We start from the raw sequence: 14,118 nt of genomic DNA on the forward strand, positions 1-14,118 counted from the left end.
TTTCCTAAGGTGTATGGATGCTGAACGTGATAATAAAACCAATTTGGGGCCCTTTAGATTTTTTTGAGTCTGTTAATTTGTCATATTTCCATGTTAAAGTTTTTGAGCAATTTTCTATTTTGTCAATTGTTTAAGCATAAGTCATCATAAATGTTTATGATTTTATTTTCCTAATGTGTATGGATGCTAAACGTGATAATACAACCAATTTGGGGCCCTTTAGGGGTTTTTAGAGTCTGTTAATTTGTCATATTTCCATGTTTAAATAGTAAATACTTGAACATCAACTTCTTTTGAATAGGCGAGCTTTGCTGTTCTCCAATAGCTCTTGTTCTATATTGTTTTACAGATAGTAGCTTTTGATCATGATTATCTGGAACTCCCATTCACCGAATATTTAGTTGACAAAGCAACAAAGGTATTACAATACATGTATATATTGAAAGTACAGGTATTTTTATTCATTCATACTTATAACCAAAGAATGAAACGTGCCTGCCCTTCATTTAATATGGGAAACCCTTTTGGCATCTAAAAGGTAGACATAGATAATGTACATACTGGTGTAGGGATTTGACCACATTCACATTCATTTGCTCTAACTCGAAGCCCATTATCCCACTAATGAAGTTAAAACGATATGATGGGACGGACAATATAACAATACAAATAAACTGTATTAACTTTACATTGATTGTAAAACAAGTTAGGTAACTAACAAATACAAATCACTTTTCAAGGCAAATATGTAAGCAAGAGAGTGGGAGGAAACTGTTGTATGGAGAAAACTCATGTGATTGGGCAGGAGACCTTAGATCTTTTCACGTTCATGTCGGGGATCAAACCCTGGACGACTAGGTGAAATGCGTGTGGAATAACCACTGCACCAACACATTTAAAAAAAATTAAAAGAACAGCTTAAATTTTCATACTAATACCTACATTCCATTGCAAATTTCAGAAGAAGATGCAACGAGTTTACAGAGCCACACAAAATCCCAGGCAACATGTAGGAGAAATATGGATAAACTCTGTAAGAGTCTTGTTTCAACTAAGTGTTTCCACAAAAATTCAACAGAACAAGGAAAAAATTATGAAGGAAAGGCAGTTGCAATGTTTGAAAAAAAACTATGAAGTTGTCAGTTAAAAAGGCAGGCCTTTTTGTAAACTCTAGTTTCCCATACATTGGAGCTTCACCTGATGGAATTATAGATGATAACACCATTTTAGAAGTAAAGTGTCCTTATAAAGGACGCTCATCATCTATTGTGCCAGGGAAAATGTTTCCATTTTTAATGTATGATGAAAAAACCAAATGTGTCTAAACATGAAATCAAAATATAATGATCAGATTCAAGGACAGATGCTACTCTCAAAAACAAAGTACTGTTATTTTGCAGTTTACATATTTGTTCAGAAGATTGTATTTGATGCTGAGTACAGCGAGTTTAGTCTTTTGTTAAAGTTGGAACTATTTTATAGAAAACATTTCAAAACATTGCTTCCCATATTTGAAAACCAAAGACTTTCAAATAGTGATGTCTTTTACATACAAAACATGCTTTGTATGTAAATAACTATAACATCTAATTTAAAAGTCATTTATACTGTATCATTTATATTAAATTAAAGATGACTTTATACAGTGGTATAATTAGCTAGTATGATTATATTTACAACCATCAACCAATAGTGTTTTATAATTACTAACAAGTTAATAACAGTTATCATTAGCAATTCCTTAGCATAGTCTCATTGAACTTACAGTAAGCATATAGTTTCATAAGATCTGTAAATATTTTGTCAAGTTATTGTGTTCACATGATGCAATAATTATATTACTATAAATGGCAATAACTGTCTGAGTTACATTCAAATGATAATTTCAATTATCAATCTATTGTGAGATTTTACTGATGTTCGGCTGCTTTCATAAAGCTCACAATCTTTAAAGCAAAACATGATAATTATTGCAAAGGGCAATAACTCCATTAGTTATAGTCTAACAATAACATGTTAAATTTTCAAAAACGTTACTAATGTTAGTCTGCATACAAAGTTTCAGTAAACTCGATAATTTTTTTATATGAAGTATAAATGTTTTAGTAATTGCATTCATTGCAATACAGTGTTGTAAAAAAGCGCTATGCATTTTTGTCAACCAAAGGGGCTCTGAAATTAAGCAGTGAAAAACATATATAAATAATGCTTGATGCCAGTTTCAGCTTGCTGGCAGAAAGTGGTGAACCAATAATTTTATATCGTTTGGCAAGACCAATCACCCTTTCTACATGAATTCTTTTAGAAGCAATTCTCCTATCCCTCACTACTTCTTCTGGCTCAAGCTGTGACTTTCCTTTCAGCATGGAGGGGTACAGTATTTATGTGCACATCCTGTGCAGCAAACAGGTCCTGGACCATAATACCCCTATCCGCCATTATGCTATCTCCCGAGGCAACAATTTATTGTTAGGATCAAGCAATACAGAGCTCTCAATGATCTGTCAATCACTTGCAGATCCGCCAAATGACTGACTTACATATGATACTGCACCACGAGGTGTACACCTTATCATAGTTTTGACAGTAGTTTTGTGTTTGTAACTCGACCAAGATAAACTTTGAGCCTGTACATTCGAAGGCTTTTGAATAGGTTTGTTTGTTTTATAGTGCTATATCACTGAAGCATGCCGCCGAAGACACCAAGCAACACGCTCCACCCGGTCACATTATACTGACAACGGGCGAACAAGTCGTCCCACTCCCAGTAAGCTGAGCGGTAAGCAGGAGCAGAAACTACCACTTTTATAGACTTTGGTGTGTCTCGGCCAAGGGACAGAACCCAGAGCCTTCCTCACAGGGGCGAACGCTCAACTCAAGGCCAAAAGTGAGGCGGTGCCAAGAGAGGCATTAGGAAAGATCAAGTCAGTTAGGAAGAAGAGAAAAGATAAGATCCTAAATTTAATCGCCTTTTACGATCATGCAATAGGGGCAGCAGGTACTTTGAATAGGAACCTCTGTAGCATCCAGTATCACTCTAGTACTTTGAATTTTATTTGAAATCAACTGGCATATGCTCAGTAACAGTGTCTCGTGTTGTTCATATAGGTAGTTCCTTTAACTGGAAATACATAAAATTAATCCATTTGATAATTACTTTAGAAACAGTTGTTTCACTGATGTTGAATTTTTCAGAAAGTTAAAATCCTCTGACCCTTGGCGCATTTTAATCATAGTCAAAAAAACTGTTTTTCTGCTGACAAAGATGTACATTTATACGAGAGATCGTTAGCAGCAGGACCAAGACAATGAAAAACAAACATGAAATGATTGAAATCTAAAAACCCAGTCCAATTCCTAACTCCTTTTGGATTGTTCATATAGTTTTGTATACTGCAGTCTCCTAAACATAGTTCCTGTCGTACTGACACTGGTACCTGTTGCCAAGTCATCACATGGTACTGCTGTAGCTGCCAAGACTTCATCAATGTTCCCTTATGCCACCTCTACCTCCTCTTGTATATCAGTGAACATAACTCTGTCCAAAATAGTACTTTGCTCTGGGGGTTGTCTCCCTTGCTTCTCCTTTGTTGACGTTTATCTCTTGGAGAATCAGCTAAAGGGGTTGCCCTGAAAGGGAAAACTGAGGGCACTACTCCGTCCTTAAGGCGCCCACGTTCCCCTAAAATATCATGAAACAATTAAACAAAATGCAAACAACAATACCATCTATTTAAGGATTACTTGAATACTTTTTTATGTTATAACGATATAAAACAAAGATCTGAGTGTACTCCTTATAAATCGTAAAGCGGTTTATAATGAGAGTACACTCAGATTTTTGTGTTATATTTCCATAACAAATAAAAAATATACTTAAATTTACCCTTATTATTCAATTTATGAAAGATAATCTATTCAAAATTTCGAATCCATAATAATATTAAGAAGAAATAATGGGCATTTCGAGATTTTTTTCTATGAAATCATGATGTCGTTATATCAGCAAATCAGAAGCTATGTTACAAACGGTAATGCCATTTCTTTCCTTTATGGGCAGATAAAGTAATTTTTTAAGCCAATGCCAATCAAATTTGAATAATCATAAGATGCTATAATAAGTATGCAAACAATACTAAAATTATGAATGGAATTCAATAAAAAATTATAAATTAAATAATTTCCTTCTTATGACTTTGAGGAAACCATATATTGATAATGATGTCACACAAGTACATACACTTAAAAAGTTATTGATGTTTTTGTACATGATGATGTGATATAAAATGTTAATGCCACGTCTATTCTGTATATGGCAAATATAAGGTTTTAAAATTTGAAACAATTAAATATTGCTGGTTTCATTAAGCAATTGCAATAAAAAGGTTTGTTAAGTGATATATTTTCTATGTCCAATGAAAAAGATGACCATAATTTTCCGTGATCCCCATATACTATGAATAATATTTTTAATTCCATAACTTCCGCTTGATGTGAAAAATCCAACTCTTGATTGATTTTTTGTGGTATAGAATCTAGTTCTCTTTTGTCATGTACCTGTAATACCTGTTTTGCATGTATGTACAGATTAAGATCTTATCTTGACTATAATAACAGTCAATGCACCCATCTCAAAAGGCTAATTTTTTTTTAATCCGACATTTTTATACTTATTCAAATTTTGGTCAATCAGTCTCCTTTTCTTATTTGTTGATGTCTCTAAAAAAAGAAAGAAAAACACACAAAGCAACGGGAACAAAAATATCAACATACCATATAACAAAACTTGTTATTAAGTAAAATTTGAAGAGTGATTTATTCTTTATATCTAACAGATCCATACCATATCTTGCAGTAGATGTGTGTATTATGAAATATGTCATTTCATTACAGTTATCAACATGTACAGTAACATCCGAGATGTGCGAGACTGAGTGACATTCTTGTACATCAATTGATATATAAAATACAATTGCATTTTAGATATTGGCAAGATATAAATTCTAAATAAATGTTATATGCTAATTATAATTAGGTTAAGATTCCTTCATGTATTTATGTTTAAAGTGAACAGTCGGGCAAGGATAGCTAAAGTCGGTAAAAATGGTGTGAATGTATCCAGTATAATTTCTTATGAAATAGAAAAATAAAATCTCTCATCAAAAATTGTCTGCGTACGAAGAAATTGATTTAAAGTAATAGGAATCCTAAAACGTCCTCCCGGCTGACTATGTCCGTGGTTACATTTCCACGCAGCCTTGCTTTCAATGATTTCAACTTTACTTTACTTTAATGGTCAGAACTGGGAAACGTAAGCAGAACTTGACCGTCGTATTAATATGCGAGAACTTTCGGAAGACCAATGAACGCATTTAGACTGGTTTTCTTTGCCCGACTACTCACTTTAACAGTAAATATTATACATTTAAGGGGTAAAAATAACCACAAGCCCGTCGAGGGGGGGGCTATCAAATTTAATGAAGGGCCAATTGGTAATTTGATGAGCTGGTTTATCGGGCTTGCCGATACTTTAACCAAAAGAGTGTCTTTTAAAATCAAAATTTAATCTAAGTATTGTAACTAATCATTATTATATGTCTTGCTTGTTGTGAATTTTCAAAATATTCTAGAATGCACCAGAGGTTTTTTTTATGTTTTTCAAAATTTTCTGGAGGGAGATGGGGGCTGCACCCATGTCACAAGCAGTCTGACGTCGCTCCAGGTCCCAAATATCAAGACTACTTAAATCAATGAAGGGCCAGTATATTTTCTTTAGGGCAAGCCCTTGAATGGTCCAGCAAAAATGAATCCTTATTTCTACCCTTGATACATGAGCAGCAATGAGCTATACATGTATGTACATTATAAATGAATTTAATAAATAAATAAATTATTCATTTGTCTCCATTTTTTTCTTCTTTTCTGTAGTGTATTACAATGTACGGTATATCAGTAGATCCACCTGTATTTTTTAATGTGCACTAGTTGTTCTACACAGACAGATTTACATATATTCAGCTAATATTGTACTTTGTATCGTGTGAGTATTGAATTTTTTGTAATGCCAAATGTAACTTTCCAAAAATAATAGAGAGGTAAAATATTCTGTGCGTCGTACCTAATAGTGTTTCCTTATAATCCCAAGGAAGAAAATGTGCCCTGCAAACGACGTCATCCGGTGAAGGGGACCACAGCCCTTTGGTATCCCGGTAATAGCGATTCTCCATTTTAGCTGCAAACTTGGATCTCGAGGGAACTTATGTCCTCCGCTTGCTGTACAACTAGGTACACAACGGTATTTAACCGTTATAACGATGAGGAAAGTGGATAGAAACAATGGCATTGAAATAGCTATACCGGAACCTTTACATCTAACCTTTCTGACAGTAAACATCATGTTCAACTTGGTAGCCCTTCATCCCAGCATGCTGCAGGCCTGATATCAGTACCCTGTGCCTACTGGTTCTTGGGAAGAAGTCGTTTAAAGATTTAAGCCATTTTTACCCACATGACCTTGAATGAAGATCAAGGTCATTCATTTGAACAAACTTGATAGTCCTTCATCCAAGCATGTCAAGGGCCCAATATCAGGTCTCTAGGCGCCTAAGTTATTCACAAGAAGTTGTTTAAAGAATTTTAGCCTATTTGACCCATGTGACCTTGAATAAAAGTCACGGTCATTCATTTGAACAAACTTGGTAGCACTTCATCGCAGCATGCTACATGCCCAATATCAGTACCTGGGCCTTCTGAGTCTTGAGAAGAAGTCGTTTAAAGATTTTTGCATATTTGACCCCCGTCAACTTGGTAGCTTTTTATCCCAGCATGCTACAGGCCTTCCGGTTATTGAGAAGAAGTCGTTTGAATGAAAAGTTTACTTATGGCACACAATGCACAACGACGGACGGTGCATGATGACCCTTCGGGTCAGATGACCTATTAAGTGCAACAGTACCACTATACAAGAACGCACTCCATAAATATATCACAGTCTCCCAAAACACGCACCTCCACAACATACACACCACATACATGGGAGGCTGTCCTTACATGACCATAGCTGTTAATAGGACGTTAACTAATCAAACAAACAAACAAACAAACAAACAAACAAACAAAAAGGTTTGCCCGTGGTCAGTATTGTGACCGGGTGGGGAGTACTTGTTTGGAGATGCGTTTCGTTCATATAGCACCATAAATAGGGCAAGAGTGTCTCTACTACAAGAGTGTTTCTATAACAACAATGTCTCTATTACAAGTGTCTCTGTGACAAGAGTGTCTCTATTACATGAGAGCGCAGCACGAATTTACGGCAGTCTCCGAAAACACGCACTTAATTCAAGCAACACACCGTAAACATTCGCATATCGGACATACCGGAAGAACAAACAAAGCCTGACTTCAAAACCTGTAGATTATCCGGTTTCTTTTCCAATAATAGTGCAATCAACTTTCGTCCTTTCGTGGTATTGTTAAAAAGTATCAACACACATAATGGTATGAGGCAATGGTATCATCAATTCTTTTCATCCGTATGATTACATTTTGGAAACGTCAAATTCATCATTACGTTCAAAAGTCGGCCATGCTTGTTTTAATAATCCAAGCGTTTACAACACTTGTGTTACAAGAAAAACAGGCTAACAATTTTCCGCATAAACCCCCAAAAAGTTAATTAATCAAACAAATAAACAATGGTTAACATAGGGTATGTTTGGAAAATGGAAACACAACATATTTTCTAGGCGTAGTAATACGTTAATTAATGAAACAAATAAGCAATGCACCCATAAGAGGCCTTCCTTAAAGGCGATAAAAATAGAAGGTACAGTTGGGAGCAAGCTAAACTTGGTAGTGAAGTGCACTGGAGTGCACAAGGAAAGTTAACTCTGGTTCACTAGCTAGTGCACTAGAGTTAACACCGTAGTGCACTAGAGTTAACATCGTAGTGCACTAGAGTTAACATTGTAGTGCACTAGAGTTAACAACGTAGTGCACTAGAGTTAACACTGTAGTGCACTGGAGTTCACATCGTAGTGCACAAGATAAATGAGCCTGATACTCCTACTTATTGCACAAATTGTACATGTACAATCTGTTCATGTATATTTCATTGAATGATTTTAAATATCTTTCAATTATTTCAGATGAATTACCAAACGTACTCTGTATTTAAAAATTAGCATAATTAAGTCAATTAGTATGTATATAATTAATTTATTAAATAAAATGGTTACTTTTATTGGTGTACATATATGGGTTTCATCTGAGTAATTAAGCCTTACATGAGTTTTAATATTAAAGTAAAGAATATACCGTAAGCTGCAATATGGCTTGACCACATGCATCTTTTCTTTAGATAATTTTTTTTTTCAGAAAATAAATGAATTCATTTATTTATTAGGATCAAATATTTTATACTTGTTATAATACATTTACTAATAGCTACATTTATTACTCAGATCAAATATTAGGTATTCTAGATATAAATAGCTATATTTATTTTAAAGGCCCATTACCTTTCCGGGGCAAAATGTAAAGGTTTCTTAAAAAAACATTAATAGCATCAGAAAATGCGTACCGATGACCTAAAATAAGGTTACGACACCAAGCATATGCAAGATTTCCTGCGTAATATATGAAAACAGTGGAGAGTCAATTCGCTGTTTTGCCGTCTGGCGCAGTGATAGTCAACTACCGCCCGGTATTTAGGACGACGGCGGGAAACATAATACGACCCGCGTTATGAAAATAAACATTTTATTTATTTTAATCAAATCGTTCAGAAGGTGATGATAAATGTAGTATTAACGGTAAGTTAATAATTTTTGCGACTCTACAAAATTATCGATCTTGTTTTACATTCCCATTTAAAAAATTTAAAACCGTTTCGGAAAAGTAGTGGGCCTTTAATTTATTTCATGTATTTAATTAATTTTTTTATTTGATTTTATTATTTATTTATTTGAATCATTTATCTTTGTTTTTGCCATTCTAGAAATTAACAGCTATATATAATTGTATTTCACATTTAGAATGTCAGATTTTGTATATTTAGCAGTTTTGGCTATTACACTTTTATTATACCCTCATAAGTTGCTTGGTGAATTTTACCTGTACTGGCCAGGCTCCAGGGCAAGAACCAAGCTAGGGATCACCTGTCTTGTTATGCATGACTGCCCCTCCCCTAATCCTATAATTACCTATGACGCAAGTTCAATTAACACAAAAAATTGTGATTCGATCCTTTGAACAGGTGCCCTATGAGTATTGATTTTTGAAAAGTTACAGAACTTTGTATTTTGTCAAAAGTCAACAATTTAACTGAAATAAAATAGGTTGAAATTCATTAAAACGTTCTTATTATTAGCTACCTTTGTACCCAAATAACTCTGTCAGAGACATACAAATATAGATTTTATATGTCTCTGACTCTGTTAATCAATTCTAGCAAGAAATTTATATGGTTATTTAACAGCTGAGCGATTGGGACAATCAGTCAATCAAATTCGCGAATCCATTCCATATGATAAACGGACCACGTTGATGAGTCTAATTATTTAAATCAAATCCTTATTTCTGTTTAAGCATATATTTCTACACATGTAATATTACATCATAATATTTGAAATATATTTTGATTGATGTATTAAATTTTGATTTATTTCTATATAATTATCTATGTATAAACATATGAAATCTATATCAAAATTAAGCAGCAAAAATTGTTTACATTTATCAAAAGTGATGATCATCGACCTGCATGTACATTAAAATAATGTGGAGTATGTGTCACATATAATTCATTTTGTGTTTTAGTGTTTACAATATTTTTATCATATATATATCAAGGATTTCTAACTTAACTACTTTCGTGTTCATATTAATTATTTAATTGTTATGATATTTAATTGATGTTTAATTGGTATAAAAGTCTGTCACATACACTGATATACAAAATGTACATGTACTGTGCATTGTACATGGGGACACAGGTATACACTGAACCCGCATAAATGACTTGTATACTGTAAACTCTAGGCACACAGGTCTGTCGTTATGGTTACTAGGCCTAGGGCCCTATTTCCCCATGCATCCCACATCCTGAGGTGACCCCTTACCCGAGATGATCAGTCAGGCGTCACAGGTAAGGTATACATATTTTCTTTAACCCCAGGGGGTCCATTATAGCATTCAATTCAACAGATATATAGCATGCTGTGACAGCCTCTGTACCTGATTAGTTTAGTAAAGTCTAACTGCCTACTTGACCCCATGTGGTTTTGTTTCATATAATAATAATAATAATAAACTTACAGCTACTTTTTATCAAAATATGCCTATTCTTTCAATTGACAATAATTGTTACAATATTGTTTTTTTCCCTCAAAATGAAGATAATGTATTCACATTGTTTTGTATCTTGTTATTTTATTTATATTTTTTGAGGAGATGGAGAGGGTTTATTAATTATGTATAGTTAAATTTATAATACATCTGTACATGGACATGTACATGTACAACTATATGTGTATTCCAAACATGCTTTGAGACAATACTCTTTGGGCTCCTTTATACCCCAGCCCCACCCCAAACCTACTTAGCTATATTGTATGTGTATTTCACCACTCTGACACTTATTCTGCCCTCTGGACATGAATTGTTTTACCTGAAATTTAACTAACATGCTGGCTCAGGTATACATACGACCATCATTCATACTAGTCCAAGAAAAAGATGTGATTACATGAAGAAATGTACGTAAAATCAAATATTAAGATAATATACTGTATAAATTTCTGGTAAAACCTTTAATCTAGCTGGAATAAATGTAGCTTCGTGAACACTGTATATAAAAATACAAGTTATCTAATTGACAATTTTAATTGTCCATGCACACTGTTGGGATAACTTTCATCCCCAATATTACAATTGTTAGTAATTGTAAGGATCCATATGGTGTCCGGAAAATTCATTCATTTATTTATTTCAAAATGAATATAAGTTATACCACAAATTTGAATATACTTGTATTTGTAAGGTTATACTGGAACATGTGTGTATCACGTAAAGGCACTGTAAAACTGAAGTGCACTACATAGTGCACTAGAGTTAACATCGTAGTGCACTAGAGTTAACATTGTAGTGCACTAGAGTTAACATTGTAGTGCACTAGAGTTAACACTGTAGTGAACTGGAGTTCACATCGTAGTGCACTCTAGTGCACTACAATGTTTAGTCTAGTGCACTACGTTGTTCACTACGTGTGCACTACAAAGTGCACTAGATACCAAATTTAGTTTGCTCCCAACTGTACATGAAAAATGTGATAATAGGCTAGACACATTTGTATGTATTATTTAAACATATATCAGTTTGATATTTGTTTTCATTATTTTTCTTGTTTTTTCGACAATCTCATTGGACGTCGGTCCCCTACGTCACCCCCTTTAAAACAATGATCGATTGATAAAAGTTGATTGACCGATCTGTCCGGTCACACTTAATAACGACAACAAACGACAAGAAACGACAACACGTTAAATACAAGGAAAAGTTGGTGACAACATAAGATATGTTATTCAGTACATTAAAATGAATATTTCTACCAAGTTTTATGAAGATTGGTGCAAAAATGAAGGAATTAGAGCGATTTTAATATTCTGAAATCGGCCGCTGGTCAACGATAGATCGAGTGACAAGAGGTTTGCCGTGACGGTATAGGAGATTTCAGAAAAGATGGCGTGACGTCACAGAAAGTTTACATCCGGGTCCTCAAAGGTACAAACACTGTATGTCGACTGATGAAAACAATAACAGATACGTACAGCACTGCTACAAAATCGATACTGTGGCAAAAGTATACACTTTCATACTTGCAAATTCTGACATTAAAATAGTTTCTTATTGTTTCAGAGATTACAGACATTTATATTTACAATTTCTTATTGCTAAATATATTTGTGTAGATTTAGTGTTGAGGCCAGGTTGCGAAGCGGTGTCGGGCCGTCACATGTACACGCTTTTTGTTCACACATAGAAATCCATGTTGTGAAAAAGTTATGAATAAATAATTGATTTCAAAGTATCATATTTCTGTAATACACGGAAAATATAAATATAACGAAATGTGAACCACCTGGTCAGACCACGGCCGCTCGTGCATGGCTTCGCCGGTAGATCACCTCGGTCAACAGCCAATAGTTGGGAAATTAATAATATTTATACGTAATTACCAACGTATATCTCAATAAGTACTTGTAAAAGATATATATTTCGTTATTTCCTATGTATATCTGGTTTTAAATAAATGGTATAAACCACGCTTACACATAAATGAAGATGTATGTGTACGTACACGTACAGTATTGCTGCCAATATCTCGAAAAATAAAATAGTGAAATAGTGAAATCGTTCAATTTCATGAGTTTATTTTTTAATTTTTAGTCACTTTTATTCCATGTGCCGTTATGTGAAATGTCAAATTGAGATGATATTACTTTTAAGTAATTTGAATGCATGTTAGATAGACTACATTTAGATTTATGAATTACAACATAGCTAGATCGTAATACTAGAAATGCCGACCAGGACACATTGCGCACGGCATCGAGTTTTTTTTTAAATATGATAAAAAGAAACTATAAAATGACTCTTTTGAATGTCATAAACTAAATTCCAAAATTTCTGACGAAAAAGTTAACCAGAATATATAATTTTGTGACTCTGAAAAATGACGAAATTCGGGATCTCGGCAGTACTGTACGTAATGGCTGCCGTGCGCTTGGGGTAATCTACGAAGGCAAATTTTAATTTAGTCATAATCACACATCGTAAGATGTTTTACCAAGTTAAACTTAGAAAACAGTAATCGATTATTAAAATATCATTATATTATTTGGGAAAACTTGGAATTTAATATGTAGTTTCTGATAATTTTGTAACTTCTGTCAATATTTATACGTATGTCTAATGTCGACCGTGTTTTTACTCGTGGCGGTCGAAAATGGAGTATAAATAGAGTAAAATATATGAATACCAGATGTTTATATCTAAATATTTTTGTTAAATATATTTATTTACCCTTTTTATAATTAAAATAACGCAATAGTTCTCGGATTGTCGCACTATTTATGACAATAGGATGTAAACAATCATCGCAAGCGGCTGTGTTCCCACTATGTTTATGTGTAGATATACAGAGTTGTACCTTTGAGCGCCCGGATGTACCTTTGTGTGACGTCATCGCCATCTTTTCTGAAATCTCCACGTTGTTACATCGAAAATGTTTAAAAAAAACCTAACGACAACAGCATGACCATAGCTGTTAATAGGACGTTAATTAAACAAACAAACAAACAAACAAACTAACGACAACAGAAGATATGTTATTTGTCATACTATAATGCATCTATGTACAAAATTTCATTAAGATTGGAATAAAAATGAAGACTTTATACCTGTTTTAATGTTACGAGATCGGCGACTGGTCAGGTTTATATCGCGAGTGTGTATGTTCAGTATTACCGACAACACATCATAGCATTAAAAAAATTACAAAAACCTAACGACAACATAAGATATGTTGTTTTTCATACCATAATGCATCTCTGTACAAAATTTCATTAAAATTGGAGAAAAAATACCGGAGTAATGACGATTTCAAATATGAAGAGACGCAGAATGTATACATGTGTGTAAGCCAAGCTTACATGTACAGATCTAGATCCGACCGACAACACAAACTATTTTACGAAATTACGTTACCGCAAATAATAATATATGTAACCTATATCTAAAGAAAGTAATTCATGTCAATTGTAATGACTATTGATGAAGATTTGAATGAGTAATGGTCATTGAAATTCTCAGTAGACCGACGGCTTGCATACAGTATTCATACGTGTATGCACACACGTGTGTATATTATCAGTGTGATTACAGTTCGCGATTGTATTTATTGTTATGTAAACATATGGTGTGTATATATACTTCCCATATGTTATCTTAAGGAATACATTATTGTATGTTTTTTTTATTATTATTGTACATTTTTGTATAAAATATTTGCGTATATTTTCGAGAGCATGAATGAACGACAAAGAAAAAGCGCCGATA

The 14,118-nt window shown here is 33.7% G+C and overlaps 1 pseudogene; it reads right to left on the reverse strand.

Moving 5' to 3' along the window:
• Window positions 1–2,144: 2,144 nt before the first annotated feature.
• Window positions 2,145–3,485, reverse strand: LOC138316705 (uncharacterized; annotated as a pseudogene).
• Between the last annotated feature and the right edge of the window lie 10,633 nt (window positions 3,486–14,118).

Source organism: Argopecten irradians, chromosome 2 (genome assembly GCF_041381155.1).
Source record: "Argopecten irradians isolate NY chromosome 2, Ai_NY, whole genome shotgun sequence".
NCBI classification, from domain to species: domain Eukaryota; kingdom Metazoa; phylum Mollusca; class Bivalvia; order Pectinida; family Pectinidae; genus Argopecten; species Argopecten irradians.